The sequence below is a fragment of the Balaenoptera borealis genome (genome assembly GCF_965194805.1).
Source record: "Balaenoptera borealis genome assembly, chromosome: 12".
Lineage (NCBI taxonomy): Eukaryota > Metazoa > Chordata > Mammalia > Artiodactyla > Balaenopteridae > Balaenoptera > Balaenoptera borealis.
This window is the reverse complement of record NC_138869.1, coordinates 94,495,895-94,513,951: the sequence shown is the minus strand read 5'-3', so window position 1 is coordinate 94,513,951 and position 18,057 is coordinate 94,495,895. Positions and strand designations below refer to the sequence as shown.

General features: G+C 37.8%; 1 protein-coding gene across 5 annotated transcripts in view; it reads left to right on the top strand.

Moving 5' to 3' along the window:
- Window positions 1-18,057, top strand: part of RNF144B (ring finger protein 144B) — an 867,397-nt gene that overhangs the window by 816,306 nt on the left and 33,034 nt on the right. Inside the window, exon 1 of one of the 5 annotated variants that reach the window (XM_082346415.1) lies at window positions 17,561-17,625. The exons of the other annotated variants lie outside the window; for them this stretch is intronic. The gene's annotated coding sequence lies outside the window, so the exon portion shown is untranslated. Of the gene's footprint in view, window positions 1-17,560; window positions 17,626-18,057 lie in introns of those variants that run through there. 5 annotated transcript variants of the gene reach the window in all.

Here is an 18,057-nt window from a genome sequence, read left to right as displayed (position 1 = left end):
ATTGCGGTGGCTTCTCTTGTTGCGGAGCACAGGCTCTAGGCGTGCGGGCTTTAGTAGTTGTGGCATGTGGGCTCAGTAGTTGTGGCTTGCGGGCTCTAGAGTGCAGGCTCAGTAGTTGTGGCGCACGGGCTTAGTTGCTCCGCGGCATGTGGGATCTTCCCGGACCAGGGATCGAACCCGTGTCCCCTGCCTTGACAGGCAGATTCTTAACCACTGCACCACCAGGGAAGTCCTATCATGCATTTTTGAGTGAGTAGAAGAAAATATATCTTGCTGAAATGAGTTTTTAAATTTCCCTTTTAACCACACAGTAACCCTTTCTATTTCTACTTAAAGAAACTCTTTTGGAAGAAAATAACACACTGGTTTTTGTTTTTTGTTTTTTTGGTTTTTTTTGCTTGTTTGTTTTTTATAGTGTTCAAGATTAGTAAATCATCTAGTAAGAAAATTCCATCCCAGGTACATTCCAAATTGTAATTTCCCATGAAAATCTCTTAAATTTCTAAGCCAGCACAAATATAGACACCTATCAAATGTTTTCATAGCATCAGCTATATAGATTTGAACTAGTACATAAAAACCTCTTCATCTACATTGAAAAAAATTAATAGTACATTTTGTGTATTTGTACCAAGTGCAAAAGAGAGTCAAAATTACTTTTACCACATAACAGTTTGAACATAAGAAAACTAACCAGAGACTTCTATAGTTTGGCTGGATACTCCCCTCTCATTCAGCCAGGGGTACTACTAGGGGGGAACAATTCCTAGCTCTGGTCCCTAACTGTTACACAGACAAAACTGGTTTTCTTTAAACCCTGTTCTTTTTATTCCTTAAGCCATATTTATAGCTCTCATTGCAGATAGATGAGACCATGTGTCTGAGTTCTGGCCAATGGAATGTGGGAGAAAGTGATGGATATCCCTTTCAGTCCTGATTCTTAGAAACTTCCTAACATATTCTCCACTTGTGCTTGATTTTCTTTCACTTTGCCAAAAGCAATTGATGTAATTTAAGAATATGAAATTCTTAAAGGTGGCAAGCTATAAGCTGGGTTCCTGAATGACTGTGTGGAGCAGAGTGGCCCATGTTTTCCAAGGGCTGATATGTATTGGGCTGTGGTGTGTGGGAAGATTTGCTTTTACTGTGTTAGGTCACTGAAATTTCAAGGTTAGAGTAGCAAGTGTTTACCTTGATTAGTACACAGATTAATTAAGCACTGACAGAACAAAATTTCAGAAATGTACTATTAATCTGATACCTAAGTTCTTCCATTTGGATTCTTTTTACTGCTACATTCATCCTTTCCTCTCCTTTTCCTTCTTCTAATTTCCATATGTTCATTTTAATATGGAAAAATGGGCTCTGTTGAAATATAAATGAACCAAGGCATGCTGCCAAAGGCTTGTCTTGTGGTGTGCCTTGAGGATTTAACTTGTATTTTATTTTTCATCGCTATAGCAAGCAACCTTTTTGTTAGTCTTTTGAGGGGTGAAGCATTGGGAGCAAATAACAGGGACTTGCTCCATCTCCTTGCCAAGCTAGATGTAAGACTTGATTTGTGTTTATAGAAATTGGGCCTTTCTAAATGTGCCATCAATCTCTTCTAGAAGAGTTAATCTGCTCTTTTGCAAGAGGAAAGTCATGAAGGAGCTCTTTTTCTGAGGATCTTAAAATAATCAAGGGTTGACAGGACACTGAGGACAGAATAGGAAAAAGAAATAGGTTCAGGATGTTTAATGATATTCTAAGGCCAGGGGCATGCTGAAGCCAATGGACCAAATGAAGTATGCAGGAACGTCCCCTTATAAGTGCTTAGGACCAATGGCTGGACTAGAGGACCTATCTCATACTTATACCTATGATTCCTTAATAGTTAATGAACCACCGTGTAAGGGCTTATCTCTGATGTCCAAAGTCCACTACATACCAAATGGAGCAGTGGAGGAGCAAAAACCCAGGATTTTGAGAGTTGGAGTGATCTATGCTAGTTATTCATGAAACTGGATCCTCTATTGCTTGACAATTTTGTGGAACTGTATCCTTGGCATGGATGTGTGATATCTTTACTGATGTCCACTCTTCAATATTCTTAGCTTATATGTCTTTGCATAGCTTATCCCAAATAAAGTAGGGAGCTCAGGGCTCTAATAATGCAGTTTCCCATTTGTATCAAATATTCTGTACAATGAGCATAAGTTCACCTTCTCTTGTGTGAGGTTCCTTCTACTAGCTTATGCTGACTTTAGAATCGCATCCTGGCACAGCAGAAAGGACATCATCTTTGAAGTAAAAAAAAAAAAAAAAAAATCTCTGTTTTGCTATTGGTAAATCAACTTATCCTCTTTTGACTTATTTCCTCTCTGGGCTACCTATATTATGGAAGTGTGACCAGGATGAAATGAGATAACATATACAAATGTGCCTAGCATGTTGCCTGGCACATGGCAGGCACTCTGTAAATCTGTAGATTCTGTGCAATGATATCTTCTAAAAATAAATGGACCTTGGTGTTTCTGTATCCAGGGAGACTCAGGGAGAACATCTGTTGTTCCAGATACAGGTGTAGCCCTGATATTTTTCTCATATCTATTCAAGCATTTAACTTTCTTCTCTTCACAGCTCCTGTAGGCCTGAAAGCTCCAGTAGTCAGCGTGGAATGTAGGCTATAGGAATAAAGCCTGTCATGTTCTCTGGTATTATGAGTGCTCCACACTTCACACCTTGTCCTGAAACTAGCCCCCAAATAACAAGGATTTAATTTTCCAAACTCTGATCCAAGAATAGCCACTATCTCTTAAATCTTTATGATAACCTCAAGGAAAAGATGTATGATCTTGTTTTGTGTTGGTCTCAGACTATCAGTAGTGATGTTATGACTAGAAATGCCTGGGAGCACTCACCTGAGCCCATACTACTTGTGGTGAGTCCCCACAGAGATCTCCCTGCTTGGACTGGAGCCAGTGTTGTGGCTGGACTGGGCCTTGTGGTTCTTATTATGACTGCAAGATGCACCTCAGAAACAACCACCTGGGAACTTTGAAAAACAAGATTTATTCCTCGCAGTTCTTGGATGGTACATAGCACACCTGGGGCCACACAGGGAGGTTCTGGGTAGAGAGAGAGAGTGTGGACCTGGGTTCTCCTTTTATTGGGATCTAGGGTGGGGTGCCTAAGGTTTCATAGGTTTACTCTTTACTGGCGAATTTAAAACATAAGAGTGGGAATTAGGGCATGGGAAGGGAAAAGCAGGGTCACTCAAGAGGTCAGTTATCTAGGTTGCCAGGGGCTTTCTAAAAGGGGAACTTCATGGGTGGAGTGACCTGGCTATTTATCTAGTTGTGTAGCTGGCAATATGTTTATTCGATATGGATGTCTTTGAAATGGATGCGTCGGTAATCAGAAGCTTAATGTTAGGCACTTACATTGCAGTCAGAAAAGCTTATTGTCAAGCACTTACACTATGGATCTTCATTTGATGGATGAAGAATCTGAGAGTCAGAAAGTAACTTGACCAACACCTTGTAGCAAGTCAGAGCTTTATCTGGAGTTTACAGTCAGGACCTTCTTTTATCATATGATGTATATTTGATGGAAATATACATCATTTTCCAAAATGCTTTTCCTCTGTTCCAGAAAAGGCAAGAAGAATGGGGTAAACTTTCTTCTTTTTCCTTTCCTTCCCCCCCTCCTTCCTTCACTCCCTCCTTCCTTCCTCCCTCCCTCCCTCCCTTCCTTCCTCCCTTCCTTCCTTCCTTCCTTCCTCTTTTCAGTCTTTATATCACTGGCAACAACAAACAAACAAACGAAAAAACCCAGAGTATTATCTTTGTGTCTCTGGACTATTTGCAACTCTCTGATACACCCTGAAGACAGTGCTCATTTTCCTTATCCTGGTCCAAAAACTCATCCTCAGAGCTGTTCACTACCACTGGGCATCCTAGTTCCTCTGCCTCTACAGAGAATGACCTCTCATCACAGTCACCCTTACCCAAAAACACTACAGTAATTTCCACTTAGCACAGTGAATTATGACCAAGTAATAAATAATAATGTTTCAATCATCTGAATAACACTTTGACTGGAGATAAGCATTTTGTCAATTTTTCAAAACTTTGGTATTGTGACTCAAAGGCCAATACAGTTTTTGCACACAAGGCTGTTGCATGTAAGCTATTGGGTGAAAAGATACAAAGATGTACAATTCAAAACTTTAGTTCATGAGGACAGCATGTATATAATAATACAAGGTAGTGTATAAGTAGTTGTCAGAGGAGAGGAATGAACAGGAAGGGAGAGATCAAGGTGTGATGAGGTGATGGAGAAGTCTTCCTGGAGGAAGGGAACTTTGAAAGGTGATTAGGATTTGAAAGCATAAGAAGGGTTAAGGAAGACTGATCTACATCTGGGAGAAGAGCATATACAAAAGCACAGAGGAAAAATACGTGCAAGGAATGCTATAGAAATTAAGAAAATAAACCTCACCAGAGTGAGAATCAATGTGGGCAGGAAGGAGAAACAAGTTCTTAAGTTAGGTCAGAAATTTGTACAATATGGAATGTTAAAAAACGGTGTAGGACAATTGGACTTCATCCAGGTGGCAGTGAAGAAACTCAGGGGATTTGAAATAAGGGGCCATGATGAAACGGTTGTTTAAGAAAGACTAAAAGGTCAAAGGAGATGGATATTTGAGGCAGAAAAATTTGTCAGGAATTATTTCAGTTTTCCAGGAGGAGATATTGAGTATCTGAAAAAGCAAAAGGAATGGAAGAGGTTAAAAAAACACCACAACAAAAAACCCCCAGCACAGTTGGACCTAAAACAGTAGGAAGAAACATCACTTGGAGTTAATGGCTGAAGAATTATGGCTGTGGATCTGAAACCCGAGCGTGCATCAGAATCTTCTGCAGGGCTTGTTAAAACCCAGAGTTCTGCTCCTTATGATAAAGAATTACAGGGGCCAAGAAGTCCTCTCAATTCCATAGAAGGTAGGATTATGTGTCTAACAACGTCAAGCACCACATTGCATTTCCCGTGATTAGAGTAGATGTGTAGTAAAGTCAGGGGATATTGAATTCACACTTATTAAATCTCACATGTCATTTGAACATATAATACTATAAACATATTTCTTTTCCCAAACACCAATTGCTGCACCCACACTCTCTGAGGTCAGAGCGGCGATTTAACCATCACATTGCCCAGCAGTGATATACTATGTACTTTCCAAAATTAACCAAAATGAGAACTCCTGGGGTACATAACTCAGCTCTCTCCTTCCAACATGTGCATGGTTTCCTTAATCTCCTATAATGCTCTTTGGACCCGTAGTCATGCAAATAGCACCAGCGAACAGCTGCATTCTGCAAGCCAGATGGTCACATGTGGGAACAGAGATGGGATGGAGACAACAGAAGTAATAGCCTATAAAGTAGGTTAGCACTACTGAAATTCTACTTTTTTCTATTAATACCAAGTAAAAGGTTAATTATTTCCATCCGTGTTCACTTAATGGAGAGAATTAATCTTGAAGGCATAGTAAGAGATTTTCAGCAAAATTTCATGACTGCTTATTCCAAAATAGGACAGAAGGGTGATTGAGTGTGTGCTGGAAAGCATGATGGAAACAATGAAGAGGCTTACGTAAAACTCTGTTTGCTCAACATGTAAGACTAAGTTTGTAGGTGTTTGGGAGGAGAGTAAAGAAAGAATATGCTCCATCTTCTTTCTCAGTATTGAACCCTGATGTAACAAAAGAGAGTCGTTTGGTTCCTGGATGTTGTTCTCTGAAATCCAAAATATTTGAAATTAAGATATAGACTCCTTTCCTCTGTGCACAACATGAATCATGTTTAACATGAGTTATTTAAAGATCTTATGTACACTCATATTTTGTAGACATAGTAATACAATCTTTCTAAATTTTGCATAATCATGTTTTTACTTTCCTCTCTAAGAAGTCCTTCCTCACAGCACCTTATATGTGTATAACATCTTCATTTATAAGATCACATTCAATCATATTTCAATATATATGAAGAGAGAGAAATGTGTTTTCCTTGTGGTGGGCACTAGTGTTTTGCAACTTATAGATTTACTTGCTAAAGAGCTATAAAAGCTCATAAATAGTAGTTAAAATTCAGGATGGTGATATTTCATCAGCCTCTTCATTAATACAAAAATCAAGGGCTTCCCTGGTGGCGCAGTGGTTAAGAATCTGCCTGCCAGCTCAGTGGTTTGTGACCACCTAGAGGGGTGGGATAGGGAGGGTGGGAGGGAGGGAGATGCAAGAGGGAAGAGATATGGGAACATATGTATATGTATAATGGATTCACTTTATTATAAAGCAGAAACTAACACACCATTGTAAAGCAATTATACTCCAATAAAGATGTTAAAAACAAAAAGAATAAAAATAAATAAATAAATAAATAATAAAATTAAAAAAAAAAAAAAAGAATCTGCCTGCCAATGCAGGGGACACGGGTTCGAGCCCTAGTCTGGGAAGATCCCACATGCCGCGGAGCAACTAAGCCCGTGAGGCACAACTACTGAGCCTGCGCGTCTAGAGCCTGTGCTCCGCAACAAGAGAAGCCACGACAATGAGAAGCCCTCGCACTGCGATGAAGAGTAGCCCCCGCTCGCCGCAACTAGAGAAAGCCCGCGCACAGAAATGAAAACCCAACACAGCCAAAAATAAATAAATAAATTTATTAAAAAAAAAAAATCAAGATTGATCGGTGGCCTGGCTCTCTATGTTTTACAGAAACATCTATAGCGCAATTATTTTGTAAATTGTTACATAAAATAAAAAGAATGGCATATTCCATTGTATATTAGTGTTTAAAAAAACAATGAGAGACAGAAAATAAAAGAAGCCATATAATACTTCTATAGCAAAATAAACATTTGGCTCCATTTTTAAAAATCAAAAGAAAATGTTTTCAGTGAAATTTACTGAATAATAAAAGAAAACCATGAAATTTTTTTTAAATGGTACACCAGTTTGACAGTTTCTTTTTTTATAAATTTATTTATTTATTTATTTATTTATTTTTCGCTGTGTTGGGTCTTCGTTTCTGTGCGAGGGCTTTCTCTAGTTGTGGCAAGCGGGGGCCACTCTTCATCGCGGTACGCGGGCCTCTCACTGTCGCGGCCTCTCTTGTTGCGGGGCACAGGCTCCAGACGCGCAGGCTCAGTAGTTGTGGCTCACGGGCCTAGTTGCTCCGCGGCAGGTGGGATCTTCCCAGACTAGGGCTCGAACCCGTGTCCCCTGCATTGGCAGGCAGATTCTCAACCACTGTGGCACCAGGGAAGCCCCATGAAATTTTTTTAAAAGACCAAACATGGGTAAGAATAAAATGATTAGCCTTGATTCTATTACATAAAATTATTTTAATTATATGTTTTTTCTTACTATAAAAGTAAAACATGCTTAGACAATTTGGAAAAAGGCCAAGAACATAAAGAATAAAATAAAAATTATCCATTATACTAAAGATAATCAGTGTTAACATATTGCAGTATTTTCTCCTAGTCACTTCTTTATACACTAAACATATATACAGTTATGTATGTATACTCAAGATATCCTATATTTAAAATAATCCATGCTCCTTTAATAAAATGTAACATTATATATTATTCTTTTTTCCCATAATATTCAAAGTTCTTTTTAAGCACTATTATGAGTCTTGGAATGTCATATGTTTAATTATTTCTCTATTGAAAGTCATATATATTAATACTAAATTTTGGTGCCACTAATAATGACGTGATAAACTTATTTCCTATTTTTGGATTCTTACTAAGTTCTTGCGCTCTGATGAGGAGGACATAAATTTAGCTAGCAACTAACCAGAGCTAGGAATTTAATTGATTTTATAGAGGATAGACAAGCCAAGGATTCATTCATTCAAGTATTTTTTTAATAACTACTCTTTTTTAGGCATGGTTCTAATGGGGATACATCAGTGGACAAAACTTATAAATATCCCTGGCTTCATGTAACTTGGGTCCCAGCATCCTCATTTATTAAGACAGAGAAAAGAAGAATAGAAACAATGTTTTGTAAGGGTTTTTTTTTTTTTTTTTTTTTTTGAGGGGGAAGTGGGAAGAAGTTGAGTAAAATTCTGCTATGAACATGTTGGGTTTGAGGTACCAGTGAGGTATCTGAGTAGAGATTTATTGAAGGAGCGCAAGAAAAAGTCTGGGCTGGAGACATTGATTTGGGCCTCATCAGCATACAGGTGAGAGTTAACACCATAGAGTGGATATAATTACCCAGGGCAAAAGGCTGACTGAGAATTACTGATAGTGTAAGACTTACACCTCAGGAACTCCAGCATTTTAAAAAGAGGATATGGAAAGAGAAAAGTAGGAAAGAAACCTCTTAAAATTGTAGAGCCATGGAGCCAAGGGGAGTATATTGCCAGAAAAAGGAAATAGACAATGATAATCCTTCTGAGAAATCAAAGACTGAAAAATGCACATTGCTTTTGAAAACATGAAGTTCATTACTAACACATATTAAAAATACAACCCTACTCTGAGGCTCCACACTTCTTTGATCTTATTTCAATTGTCCCCACTTCATCTTAGCTACTCCCTTCTGTGGCCACAACTCATAATTTGTTATGACTTGTTACTGTGTTACTCCTGAAATGATAAACTCAGTCAATACAATGATGTGACTGTAAACATCATTTCTCCCATCTCATGCACTTAAATGTTTCCAGTGCACTAAACTATTTGATATTAAGCCCTTCTATAAATTGACTCCTTTCCTTTCTATCCATTGCTCCTTTCCATTCCACAGTTCAACACTCTCCCAAGAACCTTGAACTACTTAGACCTAGGAAAAGAGGAACATTTTGGAGACACTGGTCATGTGACAATGTACCTCTACTTGTGAACCAATGGAAATGTTAGACTCAAAATAAAAGCATGGTGCCACCTCTTCTTATAAGATTTTTTTTAACAAGTGAGGGATGAGTTCTAGCAATCTCCTTAACTGCAAAACACATCAGGAGGCACATCTATGGTTCCATACTAGAAGGTATAACTATATTTCCAAATTAATTTAACTAAATTTTTAAATTAATTTAAAAACCTTCAAGCCCTTTGTGATATCCATGAAAAAAACCCCACCCACTTGCCTAAAATTGCCTCTTATCCAATAAATCCATTTAGACAGCTCCTAGAGAGAGGTAAGATCTGAAGCCAGAGTGGTTGGGATAGATGGCTGTTGTTTTAGTTTGAGTTCCACCCAAATCTTGAGATAGGGATTCAAGTCTAAGTGGCTCTTTGGGTGTGATACCAGGAAATAACAGTTGGGGGGGAAAGGGGTGAGACAGAAAAAGGAAAGCAGCCAGTAAAGGATATGTTATTTAATCAGTGAACCCATTGAATAACTGGAACTTAATCCTACTGGGAAACTCAGGGATTCAGCATAGACCCTAGACATCAGCGTAGACTCTGATGACTCAGAGTTATCCCCACTTTCCCCTTGCCCCCAGAAGAAGCTGGAGTATTTACGTTGATACGTGCTAATAATAATCCTCAGCTAGCATTGCCCCCAGGTGGTAATGAGCAGGAATGGGAAGGGAGAGGGGAGCCAGACAAAGCCTCAGGAAGGACATTAGATATCATGCATTACAGTGAGAAGTCAGCCTCTGCTCCAACCAATCCAGAGGTCTAACACTTTTATCTCCAAGGTATAGGATTCTGTACAATTGTATAGGCTTCTATTTTGGGAAAGTATTCTGTTTAAAAACTATTTGGATTTGAAGAGTTCAGGATTAATGATGTTGAAATTGTTCGCATTTATGTTAATCAGTAGACCCCTTTTCTGCTGAATTTCATTCAAATAAAGCAGTACAGGGACTGCTGGTTTTATCTGCCAGTATGACGCAGTAGAAAGAGATGGCCGCACTCAAGCAGATGGTTGAATACGATCTAATATTCGAGTTTGATCTTGTTCCCATTATTTTGTTGTCCTTGCCTGCTACCTTAATCAACATAGGCTAGCTTTATTCCAGCATAAAAATTAACTCCCAAATCCCAATGACTTCACACACCAAAGGGTTATTTTTCAATCACAACATGTCCATCATGGCACCACAAGTTTCTCTGCTCAGCATATTCAAGGACTCAGACTGACAAGGGGTCCATAATCTTATAGCTGCACTCTGTGAAAGAGGCAGCTTCTTTTGTCACAGTAGCAAGGGAAGAAACTATGAAGAATCACACATGAGTTTCCTTGTCTCAACTCAGAGGTGATGGATCATTTCTGCCCATGTTAGCCAGATCATTCACATTGCAATACTTAACTCAAGGGGCTGAGGAATGTAAGGGGGCAAAGAATACGTGATGATCATTATTGTTTTTTCCATGCCTACCAGATAGAAGACACCTTAAAGATCATCTGGGCTAGGGGTTTTCCAACTGTGCATTTCAGGACCTCTACTGCTCCCAGCATCCATAAAGAACTCTTGAAGGTGAAACAGTTATTCTCCCCACGCTCCCATGTTAGCCAGAAAAGCTTTTTTTCAATATTTTCTCCATCTTGATGCTTCTTGTAAGATTTTATTTGAAGAAAGGATTCTGCAACTTTAAAAATAGTTGGAATATGACAAATGTGATCCAACTTTTTCATTTTAAAGATAAGAAAAATCAAGCCCCAATGATATTGAGTTTCCAAAGAGATGCAGCTGGTTAGTGGAAGGTCTTGAACCTTTCTAAGACACCATACAGTTTGACATCATGCCCTGATAGACTCCTCATTGTTGGGAAAAACTTTTCTCTAAGACGTTTGTCGGGAGTATCTGGAAAAACTTAAGCCGGAAGTAATTTGAGGAAAGAAAAATGAAAGGATAAATGAAAGAATAAAAAAAAAATCAGGAGAGGCAGATAGAAAAAAAAAAAGTTGGCAAAGTGAAAAAGTAAAGTGAGAGAGCTAGAGAGAGAGGTGCAGGAGGTGTGAAGAGTCTGTGAGCCCAAATGAGAGAGCCACTCAGTCTAGACTCCAGATGTGAGTACACGGCTTCAGTGAGTTCAGTACTGGTCTCTGCAAATCCTTTAGCCAGATGTCATGGCTGAGCTGCAAACCCTTGGAGGCGTGACAGAACTGGCTGTTGTTCTGTCCAGTGTTTTCTTCTTAGTGTGTGACCGATCACTCTGCTGGCTGCTCTAAGGTTATAACACCAGATAATGAGACACCTTCTTTTAATACTGAAGTCAGCTTTTTGGCAAACCGCAAAGAAGTAAAGTCCTTCTGAGTGTCCAAAGGTTGGTTGGTAGACCTCAGACTAGTAGGTGTGACCACCTTCCCAAATGGAGATCAATCTGACCCCAAGAGAGGGAACATTGTGGACAGACACAGAATAAATAAAACAAAAAGAGGCTACTGCTTGTTAGCAGCAGGATCTTGGTCAATTGCCTTATCTTTCTGGGACTACGTTTTCTCTGGGGGATTTCATTAAGTGGTCTCTAAGTTCCATTTGAACATTGACACCCTGTAATCCTATGAAATGGCATAATGAAGGAAGGATAAACAAGAAAGCCGTGTCCCTACCAAGCCGATAGGATAAAACAGCAAAATGCAAACGTTCTGCTATGTTAAATAAACAAGGTAAATGCTTGTATTTGCTCCCTGCAATTGAGCAACTTGTAGAATCTGGCAGTGAGCTTTACACCTGGGAACTAAGATGGAACAGCTCTGAGGACAAGGAATCGTTCTAGAAAAAGGAAAATTTGAAAGGGCCAGCCCAAGGCAATAGTTCAGAAGTCAACAGAATTTGTGTTTCTCATTCTCCCAACACTCTTTCATTCTTTAAACCAATACTTAGTATCTGCTACATGCTATGGCCTAGGGATTTGATGGCAAGGAAAGTAGTCTTCACCTTCATATACTAATAATGGTGGATGCAGGCAATTAAACGAAGTTTAATGCAATAAGGATAATCATAGCGGAAGAGATATTGGTGATGGGGATGGGAGAGACATTCAGACCAGACTTGAAAAACCAGAGATCATGGAGGAAGTGCATTTTAAGCTGAGTCCTGACAGAAAGATAAGAAAGGGATAGTCAGACAAAGAAGTGGAGAAGGAAAGTTCTAGAAACCACTTGAGGCATGTCCAGGAAACTGAAAATAATGCATTATGACTCTGTCACTTACTGCCTAGTTGAGCATGAGCATGTTACTTAAGCTCTCTGAGCTTCAATGTTCTCATCTGAAAAATGGAACAGTAACAGGTTGCAAAGATGGTTGTTCTTAACATTAAATGAGATAGTTTAACATATATATCTGTCACCTACTACATAGCCTGACATATAGAAGGTGATAAGGAGGTACTCAATAAATGATAGCAAATTGTAATATTACAGTGCAGGACTTGGAAAGGACAACACAGGAGTCAGATGGTTGCCCAAGTTTCTGGCTTTGGAAATTCAATCTGGACATACTGTTGGAGGCATATATACAACCAGTAGGAGGAGTGTCTGGTTGGTGGTTTAATATACATATATCTGGAGTAAAGGAGTGAGATCTGGGGAAGATATACTTTCAAATTCACACAAATATGATACTAAAATAATGCCCCTTCTTCTCTTTTCATCGTCCCATGTTGTCCTTCTGAAAAACTCCTTTTCTTCAGTCCATATTTCTATCACCCATAGCTGTCAAATCCTAAATTATTAGCTGATAAGGAATTGTATTTTAATAATGAGGGACTGGAAATGTTAAGAAAACTGAAATTCTTTCAAGACTCTAAGAAACAAAGCACCAGTGGACAAGTTTGTGAAATCTGACAATCAGCTAAGGTTGAACTATTGGGCCAAGTTGAACAGGCTACACAAATAGCCATAGGCTTTTTTTCCCCCTATGCATATAGTATTTTCTGAAAAGAAAATAGCGGTGGGTTAAATAAGAGGCATCAGACATATCTGCTGAACTGAATACTTAAGATTTTCTTGACATTCCCTTCTATCCCATAAATCAAATTAGCTACAAAACATCATCAATGTAGCAAATCTGCCTGCCCCTTCTTTCTGTTTTGCATTTCAAATTAATATCAGATGAAACAATGCCTTTCAGAGCACTTTCCAGATCAAAAGCAGACACATAATCACATGAAAAAATTGGCATTTAAAGAGGAAAAAAACCCAACATTATTTAACATAAAACTTATTGAAAAATTCAAAGGCTGCCAACTGGACAGGAAATTAAGGTAAGGTCTCTGAAAAGTCTCTCTGCTCCTCAATAGCAGGGAACAGCAGGAGGCTTGGCTGTGGTTCTCTAGATGTTTTCAATGTGAAGTCCTTGTTTAGTGAGGCTATAAACTGTCCTAGATATTATCTCCTTCCCTCCCACTGAATATAAAACTCTATCAAGCCTCTACTCTAGAATTAAATTCTCATCCTAGTAGGGCTTTTTCTGTTGCCTTCTATCACTTCAGAACTTTTGGAACACCAATTTCTGGTTTGCAATCTACCTTCATTTAGCCCCTGAGTTCTCTGTCCTCAGTGCTGTGAAAGCAGTGGCTGGAGAAAGCTCAGGCCTAAAGAAAAAAATTTTTTTCTCAAATGGGGCTGTGGGTGAGAGATGCAAGTCTCTCTGAAGAGTATTTAATTAATAAGTGTTTATTCATCATAAATCTGATATGTAACCAGCACTCTAAGTGAACTCCCTCACTGCTCACAAAGTAACACTTAAATTGAAGCTGCAGCTGCTATTTACGCTTTAAAAAGCACAAGATTTTCTGTTAGAAAAGTGGAACATGTATCCTGGTTCTATCTTTAATACCTGTTTGAAACTGGGCAAGTCATTATCAATAGCTTGAAATTCAGTTCTACCCTCGAAAAAAATGAAGAGCCAGATTTTCTCTCTGTATCATTTTATTCATACCTTTATTGCATAAATTTTCACCTTTAATTGTAATCATTATTTGCATGTACCTTAGATCATGGACTACATCTTAGTCACTTCTGTATTCCCAGGATTTAGAACATTGCACATTGTAGATGTTCCATGAGGTTTTGTAAAAGGAATTAAAAATATCCCTGCCTCACAAAGTTGTCAAATACATTAAAAGCAAGCTCAGTTGCTGGAATGTGCACCTGCTTTCTCCTTCAAACACTTAGAAATACAGGATGTAACAAAATGATGCTTTTAGTATAACAAAGCTCAAAATAGAGGAATGGAAAATCCTCATGCTGTTAAAATAAATAAGGAAATCAAAGCCAGAGTTTGAACTTGGCTAATGCTAAGGACACCTAAGGGATATCAAATGAGAACATACATCAAACAGCTAACTAAAAAGGGTTATAATGCCCAGGCTGGAGGAAGTAAATGTGGCCTTGAACCCATGAAAGGTGAAGACCTATAACTGAAACCTCTCTGTAAAGATGGGTCGCTGGAAGAGTTGCTCCTTCTATATGGAAACTAGACTAGAAAAAGTGTACCTTGAGATTGTGGTGGAAAAAAGGGTCTGAATTTCTGCTACCAATTCAAGAATCACAAGTGATAAATTAATGCATAAAAATTGATCTTAAATTGAAGATATCCCAGACACCATAAAAGAAAAAACTGTAACTCTCCTATGAGGACACAACCGAGGGTGAATGAGGCTACCACAGAAGAACAAGCTCCATGGAAGATAAGTTTAAAAAATCAGTCACCCAAGGAAATGGTCAGCCATGAAAAAGAGTCAGCAAAAACAAAAAGGAAAATTAGAACTTCTGATAATAGGATATCTAAAATAGATGACACAATAAGTACACTGAACATGATAATTAAAGGGACAAAAGAGAACATAAAAACCATAATAAAAATATGATTCCATGGGGAAAGCAGATTTGTAAAATATCCAAGTAGAAATATTAGTCATTGAAATAAAACTCAACACGCAGGTTAAACAGCTGGGAAAAACACAACTGCAGAGAGAGAGAGATGGATGATAGATATGAGGAAATTACACAGAATACTACAGAAAATAATAAGAATGATAGCAAAGAGTGGTCAACATTTATAGATGACAAAATGAGAATGATCAAAATACAAATGGTAGGTTTTCCAGAAAAATAAGTTGGATAGAATAAGACATGAGGCACTATTCAAAACAATGATGGCTGAGATTTTTCTGGCATTGAAGAAAGTCATGAGTTCTCAGATTGAAGAAGCACACTGAGAAAGGTTAAAAAACAATTCTGCATCTAAACATATGTGATGACACTCAAGGAACTGAAATCTTACAAAATCTTAAAAGCAACCAGAGAGATGAAGCAGATTACTTACAACAAAAAAAAATTAGTAACAAAGAAGTCAAAAGACAAAGAAATGAGATTTCCCAAAGGACTGAGAGAAAATAACTATGAACTTAGAATTTCAACACCAACCAAACTATTCCAAAACATAAAAGTGAGATAATGATAATTTTAGGAAAAAAAATACTGGGAGAATTTACCATTCACAAACCCTTTCTGTAAAAACTGCAGAAGAATGAACATCAGTAGGAGAGGAATTCAACCTGAAGGAAGAAACAAAAGTTCAAGAATCAAGTGATTATGAAGCAAAAGTGAACAAAGAAACTGATGGGTAAAACTAAGGAAGCATCAGTTCCAAACAGTCAATAATAAAAATAAATAATTTGGTGGTGTTTGTGAACAAAGTAGACATAAACACAAATTAGTAATTACAAAATGGAAAGTTTAAAGTATTTTTAGGTCCTTATTTTTGTGAGAGTATAGTAGAGAATTGCTTAACTTTAGGCATTGTTGAATTAAGAATGCCATAAGAAAATAGAAATCAAGTCAATAAATGTATACATTTCAATCCAAATATAAAGAGAAAAAAGGAAGGGAGGGAGAGAGGAAGAGAGAGGAAAGAGTTAAGTTTGGTCAATCCACTATAAGACAGGAAAGGAGAAGAGTAAAGCAAAGAAAAGCATAGTTGCAGAAACAAACAAAAAAAGATTCCAAATGTGTAAGTAATCTCAATAAAAGTGGAGAGATTTAAATTGCCTCTTATTTTTTCTCAGTGACCAAAATATAGAATAAAATCTAGCTGTATGTTATTTATGAGATACCCAAAATGTAAGTACACAAAAGGCTTGAAAATTAAAGGATGAAAAATATATCTGACAGAATACTGTCAAAAATAAAGCTTGTTTAGCTATGGTAATAGCAGATAAAATAGAATTCCAGGAAAAAGTTATTAAAGACAAAAAAGGCTCATTAAGGACAAAGAGGATTATTATAATAATAGAAGGAAATAGATTTACATAGCTATGCTAAATTATTTTGGCAGTTACTTTAATTTTAGTTACATAATTGTATATTATATAAACATATAGATTGACAGAATTGCAATAAGAAACTGAAAAAAGCAAAGTTAAAAATGTTGACCAAACTCACAAAAACCAAATCACCAAGCAAATAAAACTTTAAGTCTTAGATAAAGCATATAAAAGAAAAAAGTCAGAATATATAAAATTTGAACAACAAAATTAACTATAACTAATAGACGTATATTGAACTCTATAATCAATGATTAGGGACCATACGATCTTACCAACCACACACTGAACATTTTTAAATTGATCATTTTTAAATTGACCATCTATTGGGTCACAAAAGACTCAGGAAATAACAACAACAAAAAATTATATAAGAAAGACTATGTTTTCCAATTTTAAAACAAGAAAACTGTTATTCAATTATGAAAGATAGTCATAAAGTTACAAATTTGAAAACTTAGAAATTCATTTTTAAATAATCCTTGGGTCAAAGAAATGGTAATTGAACATGCAAAGTATTTAGAACTAAACAATGAAATATCACATAGCCAAACTTTGTAATGCAGCTAAAATATTATTGGCATGTAAATTTATGGCTGACCTGTATAGATTTATGTAAATGGGTTCCAATGCCCTCTGGCTTCATAATGGAGCCACAGCGGGGGGCCAGACTGAGTTAGGAAATTGATGTTAAGAGATTATTCTTCTGGCTTTCAGCCCAAGAGGTAGGCTGGCTATATCCCACAACAGTTTACTACTCCTCTCAAAGGAGGAGACTCTACTTAACTCTCTCTTCTTCTGGGTCCCAGTAAGTGCTCCCTCCCCTCATCTCTATGGACCTCGAGGTTAACTACCCAGATGCTATTAGTCCTGGGTTACTTTGCTGTCTCTTGTGATTTCCCTTATACCCATATCTTTGTAAACAGTCCTGTTGTAAATAAACCCTCCTCAAATTATACTGTTTTGAGAGTGCCATCTGTTTCCTGTTGGACCATGACTGAATCAGTGATACAGATTTAATTTAGAAGACCTGTGCACTCTTGGAGACAGGGAGAGAGTAAGGTAAGGGTAGAAATGGTGTTGCTTTCCTGATATAACTACAATCTAGACATCGGTGCCAACTGGATCTGGCAGATGCTCCATTGCTGCCGTTTCTTTCACAGGGCATATTTATGGATTCTTCAGAAACTCCCCAACCCTGGATATCTCTCACCTGTAGTTACCTTGGCATGATCATGGCACCTCTCCTGCTGGCCCCCATTTGGTCAGCTTTGACTCCCCTGTCAGATGCTGTGCTTCTGACAGATGGACAGCACCTCGGTTCTTCAGGTGAATCGTGAGAAAGGGGAGAGGAAACGTAATTGGATGTGTGAAGAGGTAGTATTTCAACTGAGTGTGTAAGATTTTATTTCTACATTAAAAAAGAAAGATCTTTGTCAACGTCACAAAACATTAGCATTAATATTTACCTGTATTAATATTAACCTGTGTTGAATTTGGGTGGTGAGTACAGTGATGTTATATTATTTTCTGTATGTTTGAAAATATTTAATACTTAGGAAAATAATGTTTCAAGAGTAAAGTGACAAGGTATGTAAGAGTCTCTCACACAGGATCTGACACACAGGCATTTAGCACATTTCTGGGACATCCTATTCCCACGCAATCCCACAGCTCCACTTCTACGGCCATGCTAATTTCAGATTGCAGGACATTCTGCCCACTGCTTCCCGAAGTTCCCATGCCAGTTTGCCAAACGAG